This window comes from Somniosus microcephalus, unplaced genomic scaffold (assembly GCF_052327205.1).
Source record: "Somniosus microcephalus isolate GS21.2 unplaced genomic scaffold, FLI_Smic_1.0 unresolved_chr1, whole genome shotgun sequence".
NCBI classification, from domain to species: domain Eukaryota; kingdom Metazoa; phylum Chordata; class Chondrichthyes; order Squaliformes; family Somniosidae; genus Somniosus; species Somniosus microcephalus.
In genome coordinates, this window is record NW_028225179.1 from 20666555 (window position 1) to 20692744 (window position 26190).

Consider the following 26190-nt stretch of genomic DNA (forward strand, 5'->3'; position numbering starts at 1 on the left):
CTTCTCCACCACCCGCTCTCTCTCTTCTCCCCCAGCCCCTCTCTCTCTTCTCCCCCACCCCCTCTCTCTTCTCCCCCACCCTCTCTCTCTCTTCTCCCCCACCCTCTCTCTCTCTCTCCTACCCCACCCTCTCTCTCTCTCTCTCTCTCCCCCGCGATTTCCCGAGGCTCTCTCCCCCCCGCCCCCCGCGATTTCCCGAGGCTCTCCCCCCGCGATTTCCCGAGGCTCTCCCCCCCCGCGATTTCCCGAGGCTCTCTCCACCCCGCCCCCCGCGATTTCCCGAGGCTCTCCCCCCCGCGATTTCCCGAGGCTCTCCCCCCCCGCGATTTCCCGAGGCTCTCTCCCCCCCGCCCCCCGCGATTTCCCGAGGCTCTCCCCCACGCGATTTCCCGAGGCTCGCACCCCCCGCGATCTCACGAGGCTGTGTGCTGGCGTCACGGGGGCCGTGCGCATGCGTGCCGGCGTCAAGGCGGCTGCGCAACGGCCGTGCGCATGCGTTGTTGCCGTTTAAAAGAAAAAGCCAGAGCGGGCTCTCGCGGGCGGGCGGCGCATGTGCGGGCGAGGCGGCCCGCGGGGAGTAGGCAGGGAAACCCCGCGGGCTGGCGGCCGTTAGAGCGGGGAGTAGGCAGGGAAACCCCGCGGGTTGGCGGCCGTTAGAGCGGCTCACTTCGGGCCCCGACACCGTCAAACCTGAGAGGGGGAAGTAGAGAGAGACAGAGAGGGAAGAGGAGAAGGAGAGAGAGGGAAGAGGAGAAGGAGAGAGAGGGAAGAGGAGAAGGAGAGAGAGAGAGGGAAGAGAGATAGATAAATTTTTGGAGCTTCAGGCCTGCCTGCAGCGGGCCTGGAGACCAGCACCGAGTCCCCCCTGCGCGAGGGTGAGGAGGGGGGGGGTTGCTAAACACAATATAAAACTGAAATAAATTGTTAATTAATTCCCTAACACAAAAATGAAATATTTACCTTAGTTCCCTAACACACAGAAAGTGTGCAGGAAAAAATCGTGAAAAGTCAAGATGGCGGCCACTCACCTCGGTTCAGAAGGATAAGGCCCGCCCACACACGCACCGATTGGTCGACCGGTCAGGTCACCGAAGCATAGGATTGGTCAATGATCGAGTCACTCGACACTCAACTGTAGGAAGACCTCGACGTCAGACGGTCGCTAATGAGAGCGGAACGCTGAACGTTTTTGGGATACCGCGGGCGGGATTTTTCTCCGGCCGAAACGTAAATAGGACTATAACCGGTCCGGAATCGCAAGCTTTCTTTTGAGGCGACGTGCACGTCGGTACGCTCTGTAACTTCCAAACGTATAGAGACCAGGCGGACAAACAGACAGACAGACAGACAGAAGAGCCGCTTTATATATGTAGATTTATTACATTAAACATTAACACAAACACTCACCAGATCTGCTCCAGACTCCTGCAGGTCAGTATGAGGCAGCGGAGAGCGGGGACAGATCGGTCCGTGAAGGAGTTTAATCCCAGCCAAAGAACCGTCAGTGACCGGTTTGTACAGAGAGCGGAGGCGAGATCCTCGGCACAAGAATCTGTGAGACCGACATCAGACAGACTGGGGATCAGAGAGAGAAATAACAGGAATCAGAGTAAATCCCCAGAGTTTATTAACAACAATATTACTGATACTAATAATAATGAGTGTCAGACATCCAGTTATTATAAACACAATCACACACAGTCTGGTACTTACCGCAGTTCCTGTATTTTACAGTCCGGGTTCCGCAGAGCCGCAGACAGTAATTTCACTCCTGAATCTCCAAGTTTATTGCCGCTCAGTCTAAACAAAAACAGAGAAACAAACTGAATCAAAGCCCGGATCTGATATATTTTTCTCTCTCGGATATTACATCAATCACTGAAAGTACTTCAGGACATTAATCACCCAGTTTCCCCCCGCGATTTCCCACCTGGGTGGGTCAGGTGCGGCCGGTGTCGGTGGCGGGTCGGGTGAGGCCGGGGTCAGTGGCGTGTCGTGTGTAGCCTCGTTCTGCAGAATTAGAGGAAGCGCGTGTGATGACGCCATTTGATGACGCGCACATTTATTTTGACATTTGTGCCAATATTCATCTGAAGTTTCTGTTAATGTGTTGTCAAACATTGAAATCTCTATTTTCAACGCTTTCCGTTCTTCGACAGATTTGTGTGCACCTTTGGATGTGGCTTAGTGAGTTGCAGTGAAAGGTGAGACATAACGATACCCCCCCGCAATGCTGATGTGCGTGACCGGAATGGCTTGGGCATTCTAGGGATGATTTGTGCTGTTGGTGTGGGCTGGCGGCAACCTGGCGCATCATGTGGCATCCGGGGTGTGCAGCGTCAAGTGAAGAAAATCTGACCATGGTGAGGCCATCTCTGGTGTCCCGGTCAGCAATGTGGACTGGTTTTGATGCCCTCTGTGCTGTGCAGCATGAGGAGTTGTGGAACAGGTTGGTGTTGTTGCTCTTGGTGCTGCTGGTGTGCCTGGTACTGCAGGTGTTGGTGCTGATGGTGGTGGGACTCTGATGCCCAAGGTGAGACAGTAAAAAACCAGGCCCATGCTGATGTAATAGATGGCAGGTGAACTTGAGATGACAGAAGCAATCTATCAATGGTGATTGAGGTTGATCCATTGAGGCGACAATGGATAGAGAGTTTGCTGCAAACACTTGCAATCTGCATAAAGCTCAATCTGTCTTCCAAATGCAGTAAGCAACAGCTTCTGTGCTTGGAAAGTGAAAAGCTGTGAGATGGGAGCTTTTATCGCACATTTCCAGATGTCAATAATTAGAGGATCCATGGCCATTCAACACTCGCCCTGCTTACGTGACGTGATCCCTGAGCAGCGTGGACCACCTGGGAGACCTGGTAAACTGTGAAGTTGAGCTAAAACAGTTGTAAATCCTTTGTTAACAAGATAATAATGACCCGAATTGCTTCCCCTGCCACTGCATGCCGGGTCTGCTTAGCGCTGACAGACCCGACATTTGGGAAAGGCGCATGGCGGTGTGTTGATAGCGGGGCCCTGACCCGTTGGGAAAAATCCAGTTTCCCTCCCGACCCGCCACTGATCGCGCCCGCTGACCCCCGCGATACTCTTCCCTATTTCTGTCACTGGTAATGAATCTCACTCTGTGCAACTGCCCATATATTCAGGGACTGTCAGTAAATGTATTTATTTAAAAAAGCGCTGTCTGTGTTAAGCCTTTAACTGTCCCTCAGTCCGGTCTCATTCCCTGATGATCAGAATTACCTTCCTGGAGCTCAGTGACCGGCTCCGTCATATTTGGAGAAACTTGTCTCATTTTTGTTATTCCTTAAGTCCTGGATTTTATGGGAATAAAGCGATTTACCCAGAATTAAATGATAAAGCGGTGATTCCCTGTACTTTATACGCTGTGCATTATATTAATCTGTATAATATCTCAGGGTGAGTTATATTGCGAAATGCTAACTGCTGCTGTAAATTCCATCCCCCAGGATTTTACATAACAAGAAAGGAGAATTTATCCGGAAATAAAAAGATATTACTGGAAATACCCAGCAGGTCAGGCAACATCTATAGAGAGAGTTCATGGCCCAGAAATTCGGGCGGAGGCTTCCAATGGGTGCAAGCCCCCGACCTGCACTTACCTAGTGCACTGGACGTTGTGCTGTGGGCCCGCGTGGGATTCCGATCCTGGGCCTCCTCCAACTGCCGGCGCGCAGTGCTTGCGTATCCCAGGGGCGCAGTTAGTTCGAAGTATCCCCTGGGATCACGTGGGCCATGGAGAGCCAATCGTAGCAGGGAATCTCTATTCATAAATTTGACAGGAAGACCTGTCAAATCTATGAATTGAGTTCAGCCCCAAAACATCATTAAAACTTCAAATACATTTTTTTTTTAAATCACATTTTTAAAATAACTATAAATTACATAAAATAACTATTTTAAACAATAATTTAAATTTTTGAAAAAATTAATTACAGTTTCTAACAGGGCTAAAAATAAACTTACCTTTCTTTAAAGTATTTAAAAAAAATAAACCTGTGGAAAAAATGTCTTAATTTTACTTAATTCACCACTTAACTTGTTAAAAGCAGGCCTTGTGACTGCTTTTTAAAAGTGTAGCTGCTGGAGGCTAACCCTCCCGGAGAAACCTGCAAAAAAACCGGAAGTTCCAGGTGCACGCACTGCCTCTCCGGCACTCGTGTTCGTCCTGTGAACCCCTTTCTTTAAGGGAACGGAAGTTCCGGTTTCCCGCGCATGTGCAGTGCATGCACGAAACCGGCACTTTCGTTGGGCCTAAGCGAGAGTACCTAGCGCATACTCATCCGTGGCGACCCGAATTCCTGGCCCAAGGTTTCAGGTCGAGGACCCTTCTTCAGAACTGGAAAAAGTTAACGATGTACCAGATTTTAAAGCAAGTGTAGGGGCTGGGAAAGGTGGGGGGGGGAGCGTGTCCTCACACACGGGGCAGATTATGGGGAATTCCTGGGTTCACTGCCCCCAGTTTACCCAGGAGCCGCCCACTGTGTGTGATGCCCCACCGCTGGCCCGTGTGTGTCTGTATTCCGGGGCTCATACCCGACAGCCCGTTAGATTGGAACCTTCTTACTGGCAGATTTAAGATCCTGAATAACAATCTTTACTCAATGTTCAGGACTGTGTATAGTTGTATTTAAAGATGAAATTATTCCCGATTCCCCAATATTCCCAATCCAGGAAACGTCCCCCTCGAGAAGACACATCCTGCACAGTATTGGGGTAAATATCGAATAGTTAGTGATTTAAGTTTGGGTTTCTCTCCTGTTTCAATTTGAAATGGTGGATGTGGAAAATCTTTTGAATTAATTGTATCTTCACTGACGGATTATATTTGATGTTTACATTCCGCTGTCCAGCTTTATAAGAACATAAGAACATAAGAAATAGGAGCAGGAGTTGGCCAATCCGCCCCTCGAGCCTGCTCCGCCATTCAATAAGATCATGGCTGATCTGATCCTAACTGCCAATCCACTATCACAGAACCATCTCCTGAATCTAACAGAATTAGACACACGAAATAGGAGCAGGATCAGGCTACACGGCCCCTGGGCCCGCTCCGCTACCCACAGGGCCATGACCGATCCGAACCTAGACTCATATCCAAATTCCTGCCCGCTCCCCGTAACCCTTAATTCCCTTTACTTCTAGGAAACTGTCTATTTCTGTTTTAAATTTATGTAATGATGTAGCTTCTACAGCTTTTTGGGGCAGCATATTCCATGGACCTACCACCCTCTGAGTGAAGTAGTTCCTCCTCATCGCAGTTTTGAAAGAGCAGCCCCCTATTCTAAGACTATGCCCCCTAGTTCTAGTTTCACCCATCATTGGGAACATCCTCCCCGCATCCACCCGATCCAACCCCTTCACAATCTTATATGTTTCAATAAGATCGCCTGTCATTCTTCTGAACTCCAATGAGTAGAGTCCCAATCTACTCAACCTCTCCTCATATGTCCATCCCCTCATCCCCGGGATTAACCGAGTGATCCTTCTTTGTACTGACTCGAGAGCAAGGATGTCCTTTCTTAAGTATGGACACCAAAACTGTACGCAGTATTCCAGGTGCGGTCTCACCAATACCTTGTACAACTGAAGCAATACCTTCCTAACCGGTCTATAGTTTCCAGCCTTCTGTCTACTGCCCTTTTTAAATAAGGGTGTTACATTAGCGGTTTTCCAGTCTGCCGGGACCTTTGCCGAGTCCAGGGAGTTTTGGAAAATTATTACCAATGCATCCACAATCTCTACCGCCACTTCCCTCAAGACACTAGGATGTAAGCCATCAGGTCCAGGTGGTTTGTCCGCCTTGAGTCCCATTATTTTATCGAGTACCACTTCCTTAGTGATTTTGATCGTGTTTAGCTCCTCCCCCCCTTTAGCCCCCTGTTTGTCCAGTGTTGGGATATTCTTAGTGTCTTCTACTGTAAAGACTGATATAAAATATTCATTCAGTGTTTTTGCCATCTCCATATTTCCCACTGTTAATTTCCCGGTCTCATCCTCTAAATTACTGTTGGAGGGAATTTCGGTACTAACGGACTTTGCAAAGCTCGTCGGGATACTTGACATTCGTTACAGGCTAAAACTGGACCTTGAGCTATCCTGGGATGAGTAGTGCCAGCTGCATCCTGTTTTGTACTTCGGTTATCTTGCAAGGACAGACAGTCTGCTATTGTTTTATTTCTGCTTATCATATCTCACGGTGAAAAGTCCAAAGAAGTATTAGTTGTGCTGAACATTGTTTAAAATATTTTACTGCTACACTGTCATGAGGCATTTCTGTGATTAATCTGCTTAACCTTTCATTTGTGTATAAAGGTAAATGCATTTGGAGTGTAAAACGAGAAGCTTGGCGGTTGCACAGGGGTGCATAGCACTTCTCCCAGAGCGCTCTGCAAATAAAGTGTATTCTCACATTTCAATTATACCACTGTCTTCTGAGTCTTATTACTCTATTAAGCTGAGGTTGGGTATACATCGACCTTGTATATCACTTGGTCCGTTCAGGCTCCAACTCAGCGGTAACAAATTGGCGCTGCGAGCAGGGTCACCGAGTGCTCAAACACCCTGACCAAGTGCTATCGGGCTCGAGTGATCCAAAGAACAAAGTAAGTGGGCCATCGGAATGTGAGAAGACACTATGTGGTTCTAGACATCTGCACGTCTGCATTTATTAAGTTTTTTGGTCTCAGGTTAACTTAAGAAGGAGCTTAGGTTAAGGCTGGGAATTTCGGCAAAGGAGTCCGGACAGACTTTGCCACTAGCACGTGACGACACCCGCCAGTTAAGGTAACGGGGGTTTCAGAGACCGTGATTCGGGACGAGCAACTGATGTCAGGTAAGAATTTTAGGAGGGGGGCCTCCGGGCTCCCTCATTTACAGTTACATGACAGAGAGATGTTCGTTAATTGAGAAAATGCAGAGGGACGGATGGGATGTATTACAGATATTGGAAGCACAAAGAAAGTGGCTAGATAAGCAGAAAAAAAAGAAAGGACCAAGAAGGTAGGGGTACTCTTGGTCCATCAACTGACTGGATTAATAGAACAGGTTGAGAAAGTGCAATAATTAATTAAAGCTAAAAATAAGAAAAAAGGAGAAAAAAGGATAAACTTTAAGTTTTACCGACATGGAAGTTATTAACATCTGTGCCGAGACAAATAAAACACAAGGGCCTAGAAATTCAGTTAAGGCCCGCCAGCAGGCTAACGCCCAAAAGTTAGCACTGCGCGTGGAGCCAGGTGCGCCCGTCAGATATTCGGCTTTTGTGCCCGAAGTTGGAACCGGGCGCTATTCCAGGGTGTGCCCGCCCCCGCTTGGGGTGCTGAAACTGAATTTCTGCACTGTAGGCCCCGCTGCGCCACCCACTGCGGAGCGGCAGGCTGCGGTACTGCAGGCCTCCTCCTTCTCTTAAGGGGGAGGTGCCTGCAACAGTGAGATCGCCGCTGGATTGTGCCGGCAAATGAGCCCGGCACCACGGAGAAGTGGCGGGCTCGCGGAAAGCAGCCGGCAATGCCGCGGGGGGGGGTGGAGGAGGCCGGGGAAGGAGGTGCGGGCAGGCGGCCGCCGAAAAAGCGGCCGGCCGCACCTCCACCTTAAAGCGCCCCAGTAGCGCAGCAGTACGGCCCCGTTTTTCAATCGCTGTTTGCGGCCGCTGCAGAAGAGGCGGCCGCAACTAAATATGGGGTTTGGGCCAGAAGCGGGGCAGAACCGGGGCACTGCGCACACCGATGACGTCATCGGTGTCGGCGCAGCGCTACCGGCTACCGCCGCCATTACCGCAGCGCTGAATATCAGCACACCCTCTTACACTGGCGCAGAAACCCTATTTGGGCGGTAACTGGGCGCAAAGCCCACTGAATTTTTAGCCCAAGATTTGCTGAGTGAAAGGAACCTTAAAAAATGCTGGAATTTCAGTTTGTGTGAAAGAGTGTGTTAAAGTGTGACTGTTTTTCTGACTATGAATGTTTCAGATGTAAAGTATTTTGTCTGAAAAGTCTGTCTTTGAAAGAAAGATTCTGTTATGTATGTTTTAGCTCCACCCACTTCTCTGAGTTAAAAGCGTTTAAAAATGTTTGTCTTGTCTTGGATTTTGGAAGTTTTAAGAATGTGCGAATAAGATTGTGCCCCAAGAGAAAAAACCTTTGAACTACAATTTAAATTAATCTGGTCTGTAAAAACTGAGAAGAACAACAAAAAATGTGTTTTTCAAAAGATTAAGTTTCAGTCTAAGATTTAACCTTGGAGTCGCAGTTGCTATGGTGAAATCTTCCAAAGCAGTTTGATTTGATTTGTTTTGTGAAAGACTAATTTTCTCCAGTTATACTCAATGTTTTTACAGTATTTTGGAAAGACATCTGAAGAAAGGACAATAAGAAAATTAATAAGACGTAATTTACTGTTATCTGCAAGAGTGTGCTATTTTGTTTTGTTTGTCTGTTCATAGTTTTACAAAAGATGCGCTTCTGCCTTAAAGTTACAGTTGCCGATGTGCTTGGAAAAAAATTAATTTGAATGTTTACAAGATCTGGAATAAATTGGAGTTTTGAGGTTAATTAACCTATTAAGACCAGACTTTCATTGTGGCCACGGTGAAATTCTGATTGGTGTGAATTTGTGTAGACCGAATTGAATAATACTTAGCTTGTGAATTTTGCTCAAATCCCGTCTTTGTCCATATTACCTGCGTGTTCGTGTTTAGTTAAAGTGTGAAAACACAACTGTCTTTCGATAGGGAAAGTTCTTTTTGATTTACGTGAATTGACGCAGTTGCGTGCATTTGATAATGTGTTGCTCCACCTTCTTAGAATCCTGCAAAGGAGTTAACCCAACTTTTGTATGAAGTTTAAAGATATTGGACATTAAATAATTTAAGTTTCTTAATTTTAAGCTAATATTTCCCCAGTGACAGAAGGAATTTATGATTTGATAACTTAACCATTTGGGCTCTAAGCAGAGTCACAATGGACTCTCTTCTTTCTTTTGTTATATGGAAGTTACCTTGTAAACTAATTGCAGCACTTCTGTCTCTGATGTTGGAACACTGTGTAAGCCACCTAGCCTGGGAATCACTTGTTTCTGAAATTGGAAATGGGGGATAAATTGATAGAAATGAAATTGAACATTGACAAAACCTGCCGGTACAATAATACTGCTGTTTGGATTTTGGGATAATTTTGTAATAACAAAATGGGCTCAGGCCACTTTTGGGAAAATAAAAGATCCTCTAAAATAATGATAAATAAAAGTGTTAATAACTTGGACCAAGTGAGAACGTTTGATCTATGTTTTCTATCTTGAATATTGTACTGGACAGTAAAGTTTCTCCAGGACTCATGAATGAGATATGAATGATAATTAAAGGAAAGTGATTGAGAGTGTAAGTTGTAGTTAAGAATAATAAAAAACCTGCCGAGTGTGTGCTCATTCATCTTCAGTGTACTGTCCCTTTAAAAGCCTGTGCTTCCCTCTTCGAGGTCACAGGCTGCGCGCTGTCTCTCTCTCTCTCTCTCGCGCGATCATGACTGCAGCTAGAAGTTGTGATTGAAGTTGCATGGTGCGTGTGTGTGTCAACTAATGTGCAATGAATTACGAAATGAGAATGTACCCGATGGCTGAGAAATCAGCTAAAGACGCAAAGGTAGCTGTGGATAAAGTAGAGCAGGATATGTTAATTACGAAACAAGCTTTTGAACAATTGCCATACGATGAAGCATCAGAGTATGATGAAATTATCACTCAAACGTTGGTGAGATTGGGGGAATTATTGGTTTCAGCTCAGTCTCGGCAACAGCGATGGATTGTCAAATAGATACAAAATTCATTTTGAACCATTTGTAAAGGGAAGGGTATGTCGTATCAAAAGCAAAGATTCAATTTTGCAAAAAGCGTGTCACGTATTCAGGGCACATTCTGACACCAGATGGAAATGTCCTGCTCTCAGAAATGATTCAAGCAATATCCCAACATTCGGAACCTACCACTAAAAGAGGAATACGAGCATTTTTAGGATTAATAAATTTCTGCAGGACAGATGGATACCAGAAATCACTAAACTCCGAGCCACCAGAAACCGGACAACCGGTTTGACCCCTTATGAACTAATGACAGGACGAGCGATGCAATTACCCAAAGGCATCATAACAGGTGGGGCCGACGTAGGCCCATTAAAAGATAAATTAAGACGATACGTTTTGGAATTAGGCACTCAGTTAAAAGAGATGCGCAAAGAAGTCCGAGACCACCAAAGAGAGCAAGATGAGGAGCCACGGCTCAATATGCTCCCCGAGATACCCCCAGCGGGAACAAAGGTCATGGTAAAGATGTTGCCTGCAAAACCAGGTTTCGCTCCAAAATGGAGTGGGCCGTATGAAGTTATAATTAGTGGAGACACCTGTGCCTGTCTGGACATAAGAGGGAAGGGGGTTTGGAAACATTGGACTCAACTGAAGGTTTACGAGAAAAGGGCGGGTTTAGTCGAGCCCAAACCATCAATACAGGAAGAAAATCCCAGGGATGGTAATACCAGTAGAGAACCTCAGCAAAAGGAAGATGAGTCTAGTGGAGTACAATGAACAAAAGGAGGGTGTGTGTGTGGCAAATTGCTAATGACACATCCTTTGTACTTGTCTTACAGATCAATAACAGCTGATTAATGTATGATTCTTTGATCTGTGTGCCTGTGTGGGCGTTTGTTTTGTGGCTTATTGCATCATTTGTGCTTATGTGCTTTTACTTAAACGTGTTAATACAAGAGTGTTATCGGGAGGGCCAACGAAAGATTAAAATAACACCAGAACAACAGTATTTAATAAAAGATGAGGAGGGAGACCGTAATATGTTTAGTTGCGATAATATGTATTGTTGCGGTAGCCGGGGGAAGACCGCTATGTAAGCGAGAATTACATGTAAATACTTTTGTGTATATGTCATATGAGTATGCTAAGGAAACGGGACAGTCCAGCTGTTGGGTCTGTAGTCACATCCCAACCCATAGTAAAGGAGGAATTCGTTGAGAGCCATCCCGTTCAATGCCTCAGAGATGGCGGAATGGGTCATGCGCCAGAACGTCAGCGGCGATTATAAAGATTCATACAACCAGGAGGGTGACAGAGACAAATGGAAGTCGGCAGGTTATGACCTAACCACTTTCCAGGGGTGGTACCAGCCTAATAATAATCGGAATAGGCAGCCTCCATCCTTAGTCCTTACTAATACTTTAAGGGTTGGTGGGCCGGAGGGGCCAATATGTTTAACGAAGAATGTGTCCATAGGCACAGAAGTAGGACGCAGTAATTGTTTCCAAGATGTTAATATAACAAAATGCAACCTCACCGAAGGCTGCGGCCAAGGTTTCTTCCAATTAAATCATATCGGAACCCCCAATAAGACAACTGGGGGACCATGGGAAGGGGAGGAAATCAGATGGAGGTGGAGGATTCGTAAATCACCAGGCGACAATCTAACCGCATATAATAGGACGTATTTTATATGTGGTCACAGAGCCTACCCGTGGCTCCCCCGGTCTTGGACTGGATCTTGTTATTTGGGATACGTGCTACCATATGTTTACCATCTGTCCTCCCTAACTGACCACCGTCACTATCGAGCCAAACGCGACATTACAGAAACCGAACGGTATTTCGCCATTTTATTCCCTCCTTATGGGACAGGCAGAGCAATAAAAGAAATCCAGCTTGTCGCGTCATTGTTAGAAAAGGTACCTAGTGACACCGAGGAGGCACTGGCAGAAATAAGTGATGAGATGACGGCGATACGGACGGTTGCCTTACAGAACCGGATGGCATTAGACTACCTGTTAGCAGAGCGGGGTCGTACATGTGCCTTGATAGGGCAGGAATGTTGTACATATATCCCAGATAGCTCCGAGAATATCACAAACCTGGTAACCCACATGAGGGATGAAGTGAAGAAACTCCATACCAATCCCGGGCAGGGATGGTTGGACTGCCTAGGGCTAACGGGATGGGGCCCCTGGATAATGCATACACTGGTCATTACTGTCGCGATAGATGTTGCAATATGCTGTCTGTTAACCATCTTAAAAACTTGTTGCAAAATGGCAATGACACAGTTAATGCCAGTCAGTATGATAGACGAGCTATTGCCTGAAGAACAGCAAACGGAGGACAAAGCTAATCCGGCCGACTCCCCCTTAAGTCAGTGGTTGTAAGATCGACACTGTGAAGAAAGAAGATTGGTGGTCGCCTGGAGCAAGAGGATCGTGCTCCAAGACCAAAAGGAGGGTTTGTTGGAGGGAATTTCGGTACTAAAGGACTTTGCAAAGCTCGTCGGGATACTTGACATTTGTTACAGGCTAAAACTGGACCTTGAGCTACCCTGGGATGAGTAGTGCCAGCTGCATCCTGTTTTGTACTTCGGTTATCTTGCAAGGACAGACAGTCTGCTATTGTTTTATTTCTGCTTATCATATCTCACGGTGAAAAGTCCGAAGAAGTCTTAGTTCTGCTGAACATTGTTTAAAATATTTTACTGCTACACTGTCATGAGGCATTTCTGTGATTAATCTGCTTAACCTTTCATTTGTGTATAAAGGTAAATGCATTTAGAATGTAAAACGAGAAGCTTGGCGGTTGCACAGGGGTGCATAGCACTTCTCCCAGAGCGCTCTGCAAATAAAGTGTATTCTCACATTTCAATTATACCACAGTCGTCTGAGTCGTATTACTCTATTAAGCTGAGGTTGGGTATACGTCGACCTTGTATATCACTTGGTCCGTTCAGGCTCCAACTCAGCGGTAACAGGACCAACATTTACTTTAGCCACCCTTTTTCTTTTTATATGACTATAAAAACTCTTACTATCTGTTTTTATATTTTTTGCTAATTTACTTTCATAATCTATCTTCCCTTTCTTAATCAATCTTTTTGTTATTTTTTGCTGTCTTTTAAAGTTTTCCCAATCCCCTATCTTCCCACTAGATTTGTTACCTTATATGCCCTTGTTTTTAGTCGAATACTATCCTTAATTTCTTTACGTAGCCACGGATGGCTGTCTTTTCTTTTACACCCTTTTCTTCTCAGTGGAATATATATTTTTTGGAAGTTGTAAAATAACTCCTTAAATGTACACCACTGATCATGTATCGTCTTACCCTTTAATCTATTTTCCCAATCCACTCTAATCAATTCCGCTCTCATACCTTCATAGTCTCCTTTATTCAAGCTTAGCACGCTTGTTTGAGATCCAACCTTCTCACCCTCTAATTGAATATGGAATTCAACCATGTTATGGTCACTCATTCCAAGGGGATCCTTTACTAGGACATTTTTAATTAATCCCGTCTCGTTACACAAGACCAGATCTAAGGTTGCTTGCCCCCTGGTTGGTTCAGTTACATACTGCTCAAGAAACCCATCCCTAATACACTCAATGAACTCATCCTCAAGGCAGCCCTGCCCAATTTGATATGTCCAATTAATATGATAGTTAAAATCCCCCATAATTATAGATGTTCCCTTATTACAAGCCTCAGCTATTTCCTGATTGATACTCCGTCCAACAGAGTTGCCACTGTTCGGAGGCCTATAGGCTACGCCCACTAGTGTTTTTTTCCCCTTATTATTCCTTACCTCCACCCAAACTGTTTCATTATCCTGATCTTTTGACCCAATATCATTTCTCTGTATTACAGTGATTCCTTCCTTTATTAACATAGCCACCCCACCTCCCCTTCCTTCCTGCCTGTCCTTCCTGATCGTTAAATAACCTGGTATGCTTAATTCCCAGGCATTGTCACCCTGCAGCCATGTTTCTGTAATGGCCACAAGGTCATACTCATATCTAGTTATTTGTGCAATTAACTCGTCTTTTTTCTTATGAATGCTACGTGCATTCAGATAGTATGATTATTAAGTATGATTTATTGTAATTAATCATCAGACTCTCCATGACCTGTATTTGCTGATCTGACAAAGACAGTAAAATCCCTACTTGTTCACAAGGTTCCATTTTAGATTCTCCAGTCCTTAGGGAATTACTAACCGAGCCTCCTATTATTGGCCATATTTGTCTTGAATCTGCTTCTCTCTGGTTTAACTGAACTGTTTGATTCCCTTTATTACGGAGCAACAACACAATCCGTGACTGTTCTACAATTCGCCCAACAGTTAGAGATAAATAAATAGTTACCCCAAAACCTGACATTTGTGCAGTACGGGTCCCAGATGCTGGAGGCCTTCACACTGAATGGCGCAGACTGCTCGATCGAGATGTTTTATTGTATCACAGAGTCCAATAACATGAGACAGGATCGCACAGTCAATGTCAATGTACTAAATGTAAGTTTTTCCACAGATACCACTGTGGCCTGAGCCAGTGCTTTATTCTGAGACTCAAACAGGTAGTGGAATATGTTCAGGAGGTTCCTTTTACCAGCTTCACTCTCTGTGTCTCCAATCTGTCCTTCAATCTTCTCCTTCACCCAGTCAATCACTCGGCAGGAAGTTAGGTGAAGAAATGGACCCGGAAACTCCTCCATGGGCTGAGCTGACTGTGGGGACGAGTGACCAGCAACAAAACGGAGAAAAATCTCAAATAGCCCATCCTCCTCACTGTGGGCTTCTCTGAGGAATTTCAGGATGTCCCCAGGATCTGGACTCAGAGAATTGTGCGAGTGCGGCTACAAACTCTTGTGGTAAACCACTTTTATCGTTACACTATAGTTATCACTGTTGTATTGTTATCACCGTTATCACTGTTGTATCACGATACGAGGTCGCCTCTTGTCGCGCTGTTATACCTGGGCTGACCACCTCCGACTCCGCCCATGGCTCCACCTACCTGCCCAGGTATAAAGGTAGTCGACTGGCTGGTATTCCGCCTTGTTGGACCCGATCACCCACGAGGGTGGGCTCTGTTATTTAGTCAATAAAAACCTTTAGTTACGTTCCTAACTCGTCGCTTTTTATTGGACGAATTGATAGGTATATCAACTCTTGGATGGTGAGGTGCGGGAATGTGTACACCACGCTCTGGGCAGAATCATCTCTCTCCAAAAGTTCCACCATGAACCCAGACAGGAACTGGGAAGGTTGTAGATTGTACTTGATCAAATCTCCATTTCCAAACACAATCTTCTTCTCGGAGACTCCTGTGAAGGCCATCTCACCAAGCTTCAGTAACACATCACGGGGGCTTTCAATCTCTCGGCCATGGTTTTTCAGAATGTTGTAAATATAGCAGGAGCATAGTTGGGTGATGGTCTTGGGTACTCGCTGCTGATTCCTGTCTCTTTGTGTAAAGAAGGGACCCAGTGAGAGGCCGAGGATCCAGCAGTTGGAAGGTTTATAACACATGGTGTACAGGATCCCGTTCTCCTCCACATGTTTGAAAACAGCCGCAGCGACTGTCTGATCTTCAAAAAACTTGTTAAAATATTCCTTCCGTTCTTCACCAACAAATCCCAGGATTTCAGCCCAGACACTGATCTCAGCCTTTTCCAATAAATGTAATGCAGTGGGGCGGCTGGACACTAGCACTGAACATCCTGGGAGCAGCTTGTGCTGTATTAAACTGTACACAATGTCAGACACTTCACACCAGCATTCGGCATCTGTGCACCTGCGCTGAGGTTCTGTATTTCTCCGAGTGACAGTAAAGTCAATCCTGCCCTTGAATTCATCCAAACCATCGAATATAAACAGCAATCCCTCTGGGTTCTTCCAGAGCTCTCCCAGAATATTCCCAAAGTAAGGATACAGATCCAGTATCAGATTCCTCAAGTTTATTCGACAGTTAATAGCGTTCAAATCCCGGAATTTAAAGCAGAAAACAAACTGAAAGTGTGGGTATATTTTCCCAGTGGCCCAGTCATGAACAATCTTTTGTACCATTGTTGTTTTTCCAATCCCCGGGACTCCGCTCACTGCTGCTGAACTCCCAGATTTAGGGTTTCTCTGGGAAAAACAGCTCTGGAATAATTGATCAGTTCGGATTTTCTCCAGCTCTCTCCGGAGATGTTTCTCTCTCCACTCTTCATGGTCTCGGCCTCTTGCCAGCAGTTCATGTTCTACAACTGTCTGATCTCGAACAGTAGAAATGATCGTTAGCTCAGCGTATCGATCAACCAGCTGGAAACTCTTAACCTTCTCCTTTATTAGGATAGTGTTCACTCTCAGTGTTTCAGTTTGTACCCGGAGTGTTTCCTTGTGTTTTTGTTGAACAGCTTCAATTAGAATAGACAGAAGGTGATTCTCAATGGAGGTTTATTTTCAAAAAACAGCCTCTAAATAACATTTAGCTATTCAGTAAAATCTTGTAAGATTTAATTCACAGTTTCATTTGAGGTGCGTGTCGAAATTAAAACTCATTTAATGGAAACCAAGTTTAAATTGAACAATGATGGAGAAAAGTTTCAAATCCTCACTTCATTCTAATATTTATTGAGCATGTAGATTACTATGAAGGTGATATTTTCCCCGATGGATAATACTATCCAGCATGCCCTGTGCTATATAAAGTTCATTATAAATCCACACATGATCCTGTTTATACGACTGTCGAGTTTCTAGTGGATCAATCTCTGAAACCAGCAGTGGTACTTCCCTTTTGCAGAAATGGAAAACGGGATTGGTTGCTCACAGAGAGAGACAATGTGCAGAAGATCCACGGTTATTTTACCACACCGTGGGCAGGATATCTGGGGTTGCGTGAGCACTGGGAGAGGAACAGCCAGCGAATGTACATAATTTCCACCGTTAGTGTGTCAGGTCCTGGGAAGGTTATCTGGAGTAGCTTGGGCACTGGGAGAGGGAGAGACTGTGAATGTACAGAAGTTCCACTGTTAGTTTCTCAGGTCCTGGGCAGGTTATCTGGGGTAATGTAGGTACTAGGAGAGGGACAGACTGTGAATGTACAGAAGTTTCACCGTTAGTATGTCAGATATTGGGCAGTTTATCTGGAGTAGTGTGGGCACTGGGAGAGGGACAGAATGTGAATGTACAGAAGTTCAGCCGTTAGTGTGTCAGATCTTGGGCAGGTTATCTGGGTTGGTGTGGGCACTGGGAGCGGGAGAGCCTGAGAATATACAGAAGTTCCAGCTTTAGTGTATCAGGTTCTGGGCAGGATATCTGGGGTAGTGTGGCCACTGGGAGAGAGACAGACTGTGAATAGACAGAAGTTCCACCGTTAGTGAGTCAGGTCCTGGGCACGTTATCTGGGGTAGTGTGGGCACTGGGAGAAGGACAGACTGTGAATGGACAGAAGTTCCACCGTTAGTGAGTCAGGTCCTGGGCACGTTATCAGGGGTAGTGTCGGCACTGGGAGAGGGGCAGACTGTTAATGTACAGAGGTTTCAAGATTAGGCTGTCAGGTCCTAGGTAGGTTATCTGTGGTAGTGCTTGCACTTGGAGAGGGACAGTCTGTGAATGTACAATAGTTCCACCGTTAGTGTGTCAGGTCCTGGGCAAGTTATCTGCGTTTGTGTGCGCACTGGGAGCGGGACAGACTGTGAATGTACAGCAGTTCCACATTCAGTGTGTCAGGTCCTGTGGAGGTTATCTGGGCTAGTGTGGGCACTGGGCGAGGGACAGACTGTGAAAGTTCAGAAGTTCCACCGTTAGTGTGTCAGGTCCTGGGCAGGTTACCTGGGGTAGTGTGCGCACTGGGAGAGGGACAGACTGTGAGTGTACAAAGTTCCACTGTTAGTTTCTGAGTTCCTGGGTAGGTTTTCTGGTGTAGTGTGAGCACTGGGGGTGGCACAGTCCTTGAATGGACATAGGTTCTGCGACAATGTGTCAGTTCCATGGTAGGTTATATGCGGGGTTTGCACACTGGGAGAGGGACAGTCTGTGTATCGACAGAAGTTCCACCATTAGTTTGTCAGAACTTGGGCAGGTTATGTAGAATAGTGTGGGCACTGGGAGAGGGACAGACTGCAAATGTACAGAGGTTCAACCGTTAGTGTATGACATGAATCAGTAATTCATGAAAGAAAGTCATAGGAAATAATACTGAGCGGCCTGCGTGTGGCGCTGTCCAGGGAGAGTATAAATACTTGGGTACGGGCCCAGCTTGCGCAGGATATTCTATTCTTAAAAGAAATTGGGAAGGACACAACTAGACCTCCATATTGTAAAACAGTGGATTAAAGTTTTGTTAAACGCTTAGACCAAGTGCCTAGTAGTTTTCTTACGTCAGTATGTCTGGTCGTGGGCAGTTTATCTGTAGTAGTGTGGGCAGTGGGAGAGGGAAGGATATTGAATGTACAGAAGTTCAACTTTGTGCAGGCTATCTGGAGTAATGTGTGCACTGGGAGAGGGACAGACTGTGAATGCATAGAAGTTCCACCGTTAGTGTGTCAGGACCTGGGCTGGTAATCTGGGGTAGTGTGGGCACTGGGAGAGGGACAGGATGTGAGTGTACAGACGTACCACCGTTAGTGTTTTATGCTCTGTGCAGTTTATCTGGGGCAGGGTATGCACTGGGACAGGGACAGTCTGTGAATATACAAAAGTTAGACCGTTAGTGTGTCAGTTCCTGGGCAGGTTATCTTGGCTAGCGTGTGCACTGGGAGAGGGACAGGATGTTAGTGTACAGACGTACCGCCATTAGTGTTTTAGGCCCTGTGCAGGTTATCTGGGGCAGGGTATGCACTGGGACAACGACAGATTGTAAAAGTACAGAAGTTCCACCATTAGTGTGTCAGGTCCTGGGCAGGGTATCTGGGTAGTGTGGGCACTGGAAGAGGGACAGACTGTGAATGGGTAGATTTTCCACCGTTAGGTCAGGCCCTGGGCATGTTATCTGTGGTATAGTGGGCACTGAGCAAGGGACAGTTTGTGAATGGACAGAAGGACCATCGTTAGTGTGTCAGGTCCTGGGCAGGTTATCTGGATAGTGTGTGCCGTAGGAGAGGGACAGACTGCGAATGTACAGACGTACTACCGTTAGTGTTTTTGGCCCTGTGCAGGTTATCTGGGGTAGGGTATGCACTGGGACAGGGACAGACTGTGAATGTACAGAAGTTCCACCGTTAATGAGACAGGTCCTCAGCATGGTTACTGGGGTAAGCTGGGCACTGGGAGAGGGACAGACTCAAAATGTACAGACATACTGCCATTATTGTGTCAGGTCCTGGTCAGGTTTACTGTTTAGTGTGGGCACTGGGAGAGGGACAGCCTGTGAATTTACAGAAGCTCCACCGTTAGTGTGGCAGTCCTTGGGCAGGTTATCTGAGACAGTATGGGCACTGGAAGAGGGACAGACTGTGAATGGATAAATGTTCCACCGGTAGTATGTCCGGCCCTGGGCAGGTTATCTGTGTTAGAGTGGGCACTGGGAGAGCAACAGACTGTGAATGGACAGATGTTCCACCATTAGTGTGTCAGGCCCTGGGCAGATTATCTGTGGTAGTGTGCGCACTGGGAGAAGTTCGGACTGTGATTGTACAGAAGTTCCACCGTTAGTGTGTCAGGTCCTGGGCAGGTTATCTGGGGTAGTGAGTGCACTGGGAGATGGACATACGGTGAATGTACAGAGGCTCCACCATTAGTGTATCAGACCATGGCAGGTTATTGGGTGAGTGTGGGAACTGGGAGAGGGACAGACTGTGAATGTACAGAAGTTCCACAGTTAGAGTGTTAGGTTCTGGGCAGGTTATCTGGGGCAGGTTATCTGGGGCAGGTTATCTGGGATAATGTGGGCACTGGGAGAGGGAAAGACTTTGAATGTTCAGAGATAAGCCCGCTAGTGTATCAGGTCCTGGGCAGGTTATCTGGGGTAGTGTGTGCATGGGAGAGGGACAGACTGTGAATGTATAAAAGTTACACCGTTTGTGTGTCAGGTGATGTGCAGGTTATCTGGGGCAGTGTGCACTGGGAGAGGGACAGACTGTGAAAGTAGAGAAGTTCTATCCTTGGTCTGTCAAGTCCTGGTCTGGTTATCTGGGGTAGGCTGGTCACCGGGAAAGGAAAAGTCTGTGAAGGTACACAAGTTCCACCATTAGCGTGTCAGACCTTGGGCAGGTTATCTGGGTAGGATGCAGAGTAGGAGAGGGACAGACTGTGAATGTACAGACGTACTACCGCTAGTGTTTTAGTTCATGTGCAGGTTATCAGGGGTAGGGTATGCACTGGGACAGGGACAGTCTGTGAATGTGCAGACATTCCACTGAGTGTATACGGGATGGTTTCCTGGACCAATATGTCGAGGAACCAACTGGAGTTCTGGTCATCTTAGACTGGGTATTATGTAATGAGAAAGGATTGAGTAGCAATCGTGTTGTGCAAGCCCCTTGGGGAGGAGCGATCATTATATGATAGAATTCTTCATTAAGGCGGAAAGTGAAGTAGTTAACTCAGAGGCTATGGTCCTGAATTTAAATAAAGGAAACAACAATGGTATGGGACGCGAGTTGGCTAGGATGGATTGGGGAACGTTACTTAAAGGGTTGACAGTGGACAGGCAATGGCAACCATTTAAAGATCGCATGTATGAACTACAGAATTTGCTGATCCCTGTCTGGCATAAAACTAAAAAAAAGGTGGCACAATTGTGGCTGATAAGGGAAATTAGGGAAAGTATAAGTTTCAAGCAGAGGACATATAAATTGGCCAGAAAAAGCAGCAAAACTGAGGATTGGGAGTTGTTTAGGATTCAGCAAAGGAGTACAAAAGGATTAATTAAGAGGGAGAAAATAGAGTATGAGAGTAAGCTTGTGGGAAACATAAAAACTGACTGTAAAAGCTTCTATAGATATGTGAAGAGAAAAAGATTGGTGAATTCAAGCGTAGGTCCCTTGCAGTCAGAATCAGGGCAATTTATAATGGGGAACAAAGAAATGGCTGAACAATTAAATATATACTTTGGTTCTGTCTTCACAATGGAGGACACAAATAACCTCCCAGAGATGTCGGTGAGCAAAGGGTCTAATGAGAGGGAGGAAATGAATGAAATCAGTATTTGTAGGGAAATGGTATTAGGGAAATTGACAGGACTGAAGGCCGATAAATCCCCAGGACCTGATAATAAACATCCTAGGGTACTTAAGGAAGTGGCCCTAGAAATAGTAGATGCATTGCTGGTCATGTTCCAAAAGTCTATAGATTCTGGCACAGTTCCCATGGATTGGAGTGACGCTAATGTAATCCCACTATTAAAAATAGTTGGTAGAGAGAAAATGGGGAATTAAGCCTGACATCGATAGTGGGGTAAATGCTAGAGTCCATTATAAAAGATGTAACAGCAGAGCACTTGGAAAACAGAGACAGGATGAGACAAAGTCAACATGGATTTACAAAAGGTAAATCGTGCTTGACTAATCTACTGGAATTTTTGAGGATGTAACTGGTAGAATAGATAAGGGAGAACCAATGGATATGGTGTATTTGGACGTTCAGAAGGCTTTTGATAAGGTCCTGCATAAGATGTTATCGTGTAAAGTTAAAGCACATGGGATTGGGGGTAAGGTACTGACTTGGATAGAGAACTGGTTGGCAGACGGGAAGCAAAGAGTTGGAATAAATGGATATTTTCCTGAGTGGCAGGCAGTGACTGGTGGTGTACCGCAGGGATTGGTGCTAAGACCCCAGCTATTCACAATATATTTTAATGATCTAGACGAGGGAACTTGATGTTATATCTCAAAGTTTGCAGACGACGCAAAGCTGGGTGGGCGTGTGTGCTGTGAGGAGGATGCAGAGAAACTCCAGTATGATTTGGACAGGCTGGGTGATTGGGCAGTTGCATGGCAGATGCAGCATATTGTAGATGAATGCGAGGTTATGCACTTTGGTGGCAAAAACAGGAAGGCAGATTATTATCTGAAAGGCAATAGATTGGGAAAAGGGGAAGTGCAACGAGTCCTGCATGTCCTTGTGCACCACTCGCTGAAGGTAAGCTTGCAGGTGCAGCAGGCGGTGAAGAAGGCAATTGGTATTTTGGCCTGCATAGCGAGAGGATTCGAGTACAGGAGCAAGGATGTCTAGCTGCAGTTTTACAGGGCCTTGGTGAGATCACACCTTGAGTATTGTGTGCAGTTTTGGTCACCTTATCTGAGAAAGGATGTTCTTGCCATGGAGAGAATGCAACGAAGATTAACCAGACTGATACCTGGGATGGCAGGAATGACGTATGAGGAAAGATTGGGTCGATTAGGCTTATATTCGTTAGAGTTTAGAAGAATGAGAGGGGATCTCATTGAAATTTATAAAATTCTAAAATGTCTAGACAGACTAGATGCAGGAAGGATGTTCCGGATGGCGGGCGAGTCCAGAACCAGGGGTCACAGTCTAAGGATAAGGGGTAAGCTACTTAGGACTGAGATGAGGAGGAATTTCTTCACCCAGAGATTGGTGAACCTGTGGAATACTTTACCACACAAGGCAGTTGAGGCCAATTCATTAAATATATTCAAGAAGGAGTTAGATACATTTTTTAAGGCTAAAGGGATCAAGGGATATGGGGAGAAAGCAGGGATAGGGTACTGAATTTGGATGATCTGCCATGATCTCATTAAATGGAGGAACAGGCTCGAGGTGCCGAATGGCCTACTCCTGCTCCTATCTTCTATGTTTCTATGTACATATGATCCACCGTTAGTGTGTCAGATCCTGGGGAGTTTATCTGGGTTAGTGTAAGCACAGTGAGAGGAACAGACTTTGAATATACAGAGGTTCCACCGTTAGTGGGTCAAGTCCTGGGCAGGTTATCTGGGGTAGTGCAGGCACTGGGAGAGGGACAGAATGTGAATGTACAGAGGTACCCCCGTAAGTGTTTCAGGCCCTGTGTCAGGTTATCTGGGGAAATTTGGGCACTGGGAGAGGGACAGACTGTGAATGGACAGAAGCTCCACCGTTAGTGCGTCAGATCTTGGGCAGGTTATCTGGTGTAGTGTAGGCACTGGGAGAGAGAATGTCTGTGAATGTATAGAATTTCCACCGTTAGTTTGTCAGGTCCTTGGCAAGTTATCTGGGGTAGTGTGGGCACTGGCAGAGGGACAGACTGTGAATGCAGAGAAGTTCCACCATTAGTGTGTCAGGTACAGGACAGTTTGTCTGAGTTATTGTGGGCACTTGGAGAGGGACAGAATGTGAATGTACAAAAATTCCACCATAAGTGTATCTGGTCCTGGGTAGTTTACTTAGGGTAGTGTAGGCACTGGGAGAGGGACAGACTGTGAATGGACAGAAGCTCCACCGTTAGTGCGTCAGATCTTGGGCAGGTTATCTGGGGTAGTGTGGGCACTGGGAGAGGGACAGACTGCGAATGGACAGAAGCTCCACCGTTAGTGTGTCAGATCTTGGGCAGGTTATCTGGAGTATTGTGAACACTGGGAGAGGGAGAGATTGTGAATGTACAGATGTTTCACCTTTGGTATATCAGATCATGGGCAGGTTATCTGGGGTAGTGTGGGCACTGGGAGAAGGACAGTGAATGTACAGAATTTCCCCCCTTAGTGTGTTAAGTCCTGGTCAGGTTATCTGGGGAAAAGTGGACACTAGGAGAGGGACAGACAGTGAATGTACTGAAGTTCAATCGTTAGTGTGTCAGGTCCTGTGCAGCTTATCTGGGGTAGTGAGCGCACTGGGGGAGGGACAGACTGTAAATTTACAAATATTCCCCTGTTAGTGTGTCAGGTCCTGTGCAGGTTATCTGGGGTAGTGTGGGCTCTGGGAGAGGGACAGTCTGTGAATGGACAGATGTTTCACCATTAGTGTGTCAGGTCCTGTGCAGGTTATCTGGGTTAGTGTGGGCACTGGGAGAGGGTCACACTGTGAATGTACAGAAGTTCCACCGTTAGTGTGTCAGACCGTGGGCAGGTTATCTGCGGTAGTTTTGGCAATGGGAGAGGGATAGCCTGTGCATGGACAGTAGTTCCACCGTTAGTTTGTCAGGTTCTGGGCAGGTTATCTGGGGTAGTGTGTGCACTGGGAGAGGGTCGGACTGTGAATGTACAGAATCTCTACTGTTAGTGTATCAGACTGTGGGCAGCTTATAGGGGTAGTGTGGGAACTGGGAGAGGGACAGCCTGTGAAGGTACAGAAGTTACACCGTTAGTGTGTCAGACCTTGGGCAGGTTACATGGGGTAGTGTGGGCACCTGGAGACGGACAGACTGTGAATGCACAGAGGTTCCACAGTCAGTGTGTCAGACCGTGGGCATGTTATCTGGTGTAGTTTGGTCAATGGGAGAGGGACAGCCTGTGCATGGACTGAAGCTCCACCGTTAGGGTGTCCGGTCCAGGGCAGGTTATCTTGGTTGTGTGCGCACTGGGGGAGGGATAGACTGTGAATTTACAAATATTCCCTTGTTAGTGTGTCAGGCATTGGGAAGGTTATCTGGGGTAGTGTGGGGACTGGGAGAGGGACAGACTGTGAATCTACAGAAGTTCCACCGTTAGTCTGTCAGGTCCTGGGCAGGTTATCTGGGGTAGTGTGCGCAGTGGGAGAGGGACAGTCTGTGAATGGAAAGAAGTTCCACCGTTAGTGTGTCAAATCTTGAGCAGGTTATCTGGTATTGAATGAGCACTGGGAGCGAAACAACCTGTGAATGTACAGAGGTTCTACCGTTAGTGGGTCTACTCCTGGGCTGTTATCTGGGGTAGTGTGGGCACTGGGAGAGGAACAGTCTGTGAATGTATAGAAGTTCCACCGTTAGTGTGTCAGGTCCAGGTCAGTTTATCTGAGTTATTGTGGGCACTTGGAGAGGGACAGAATGTGAATGTACAAAAGGTCTACCTTAAGTGTATCCGGTCCTGGGTAGTTTACTTAGGGTAGTGTGGGCACTGGGAGAGGGACAGACTGAATCGACAGAAGCTCCACCGTTAGTGCGTCAGATCCTGGGCAGGTTTTCTGGGGTAGTGTGGGCACTGGGAGAGGGAAAGACTGAATGTACAGAAGTTCCACTGTTAGTGTGTCAGATCCTGGGCAGTTAATCAGGGGTATTGTGGGCACTGGGAGAGGGAAAGACTGAATGTACAGAAGTTGCAGCGTTAGTGGGACAGGTCCTGGGCAAGTAATCTGAGGTAGTGTGGGCACTTGGAGAGGGACAGTCTTTTAATGTACAGCAGTTCCACCGTTAGTCTGCCAGGTCCTGGACAGATTATCTGGGGTAGTGTGCACACTGGGAGAGGGACAGACTGTGAATGTACAAAAGTTCCACCGTTAGTGTTTCAGACTCTGGGCAGGTTATCTGGGATAGTGTGGGCAATGGGAGAGGGACAGACTGTAACAGTACAGAAGTTCCACCATTAGTATGTCAAGCCCTTGGTAGGTTATCTGGGGTAGTGTGTGCACTGGGAGAAGGACAGACTGTGACTGCACAGAAGTTCAACCGTTAGTGTGTCAGGTCCTGGGCAGGTTATCTGGGGTAGTGTGGGCACTGGGAGAGGGTCGGATTGTGAATGTACAGAAGTTCAACCGTTAGTGTGTCAGGTCCTGGGCAGGTTATCTGGGGTATTGTGGGCACTGGGAGAGGGTCGGATTGTGAATGGACAGAAGTTGCACCGTAAGTGTGTCAGTTCCTGGGCAGGTATTCCGATTTAGTGTGGGCACTGGGAGAGGGAAAGACTGTGAATGTACCGAAGTTCAATTGTTTGTGTGTCAGGTCCTGGGCAGGGTATCTGGGGTAGTGTGGGCACTGGGAGAGGGACAGACTGTGAATGTACTGAATTTCCTCCATTAGTGTGTCAGACCTTGGGCAGGTTATCTGGGGTAGTGCGGGCACTGTTAAAGGGATACAATGTGAATGTGTAGAATTTCCACCATTAGTATGTCAGAAATTGAGCATGTTATCTGGGTTAGTGTGTGCACTGGGAGAGGTACCTACTGTGAATGTACCAAAGTTCCACCATTAGTGCGTCAAGTCCTGGGCAGGTTAACTGTGTTAGTTTGGGCACTGGGAGATGGAGAGACTATTGTGTGCGCTTCTAATCACCTAAGCACAGGGAGAATGTTATTGCAATGGTTAAGGTGCAGAGAGAAATAAGATGATTATGTGCATTTAGAATTAAGACAGAGCACAGGGTGCGGTGTTAATTTTTTTTTCTTCATTTTAAATAAGAGACTTTGGATATTGAAATATTTATCAGAATGAGTTTCACATTGAACACAATTATTTAAGAGAATACTGACACTAGGAAGCCAGGAGTAAGAAGGGAAATCAGTGTAATAGAGCGGGAG

At 46.3% G+C, this 26190-nt stretch overlaps 1 pseudogene; it reads left to right on the forward strand.

The window, feature by feature from the left end:
• Positions 1-10844: 10844 nt before the first annotated feature.
• On the forward strand, positions 10845-12693 carry LOC147093904 (endogenous retrovirus group PABLB member 1 Env polyprotein-like; annotated as a pseudogene).
• Positions 12694-26190: the final 13497 nt, after the last annotated feature.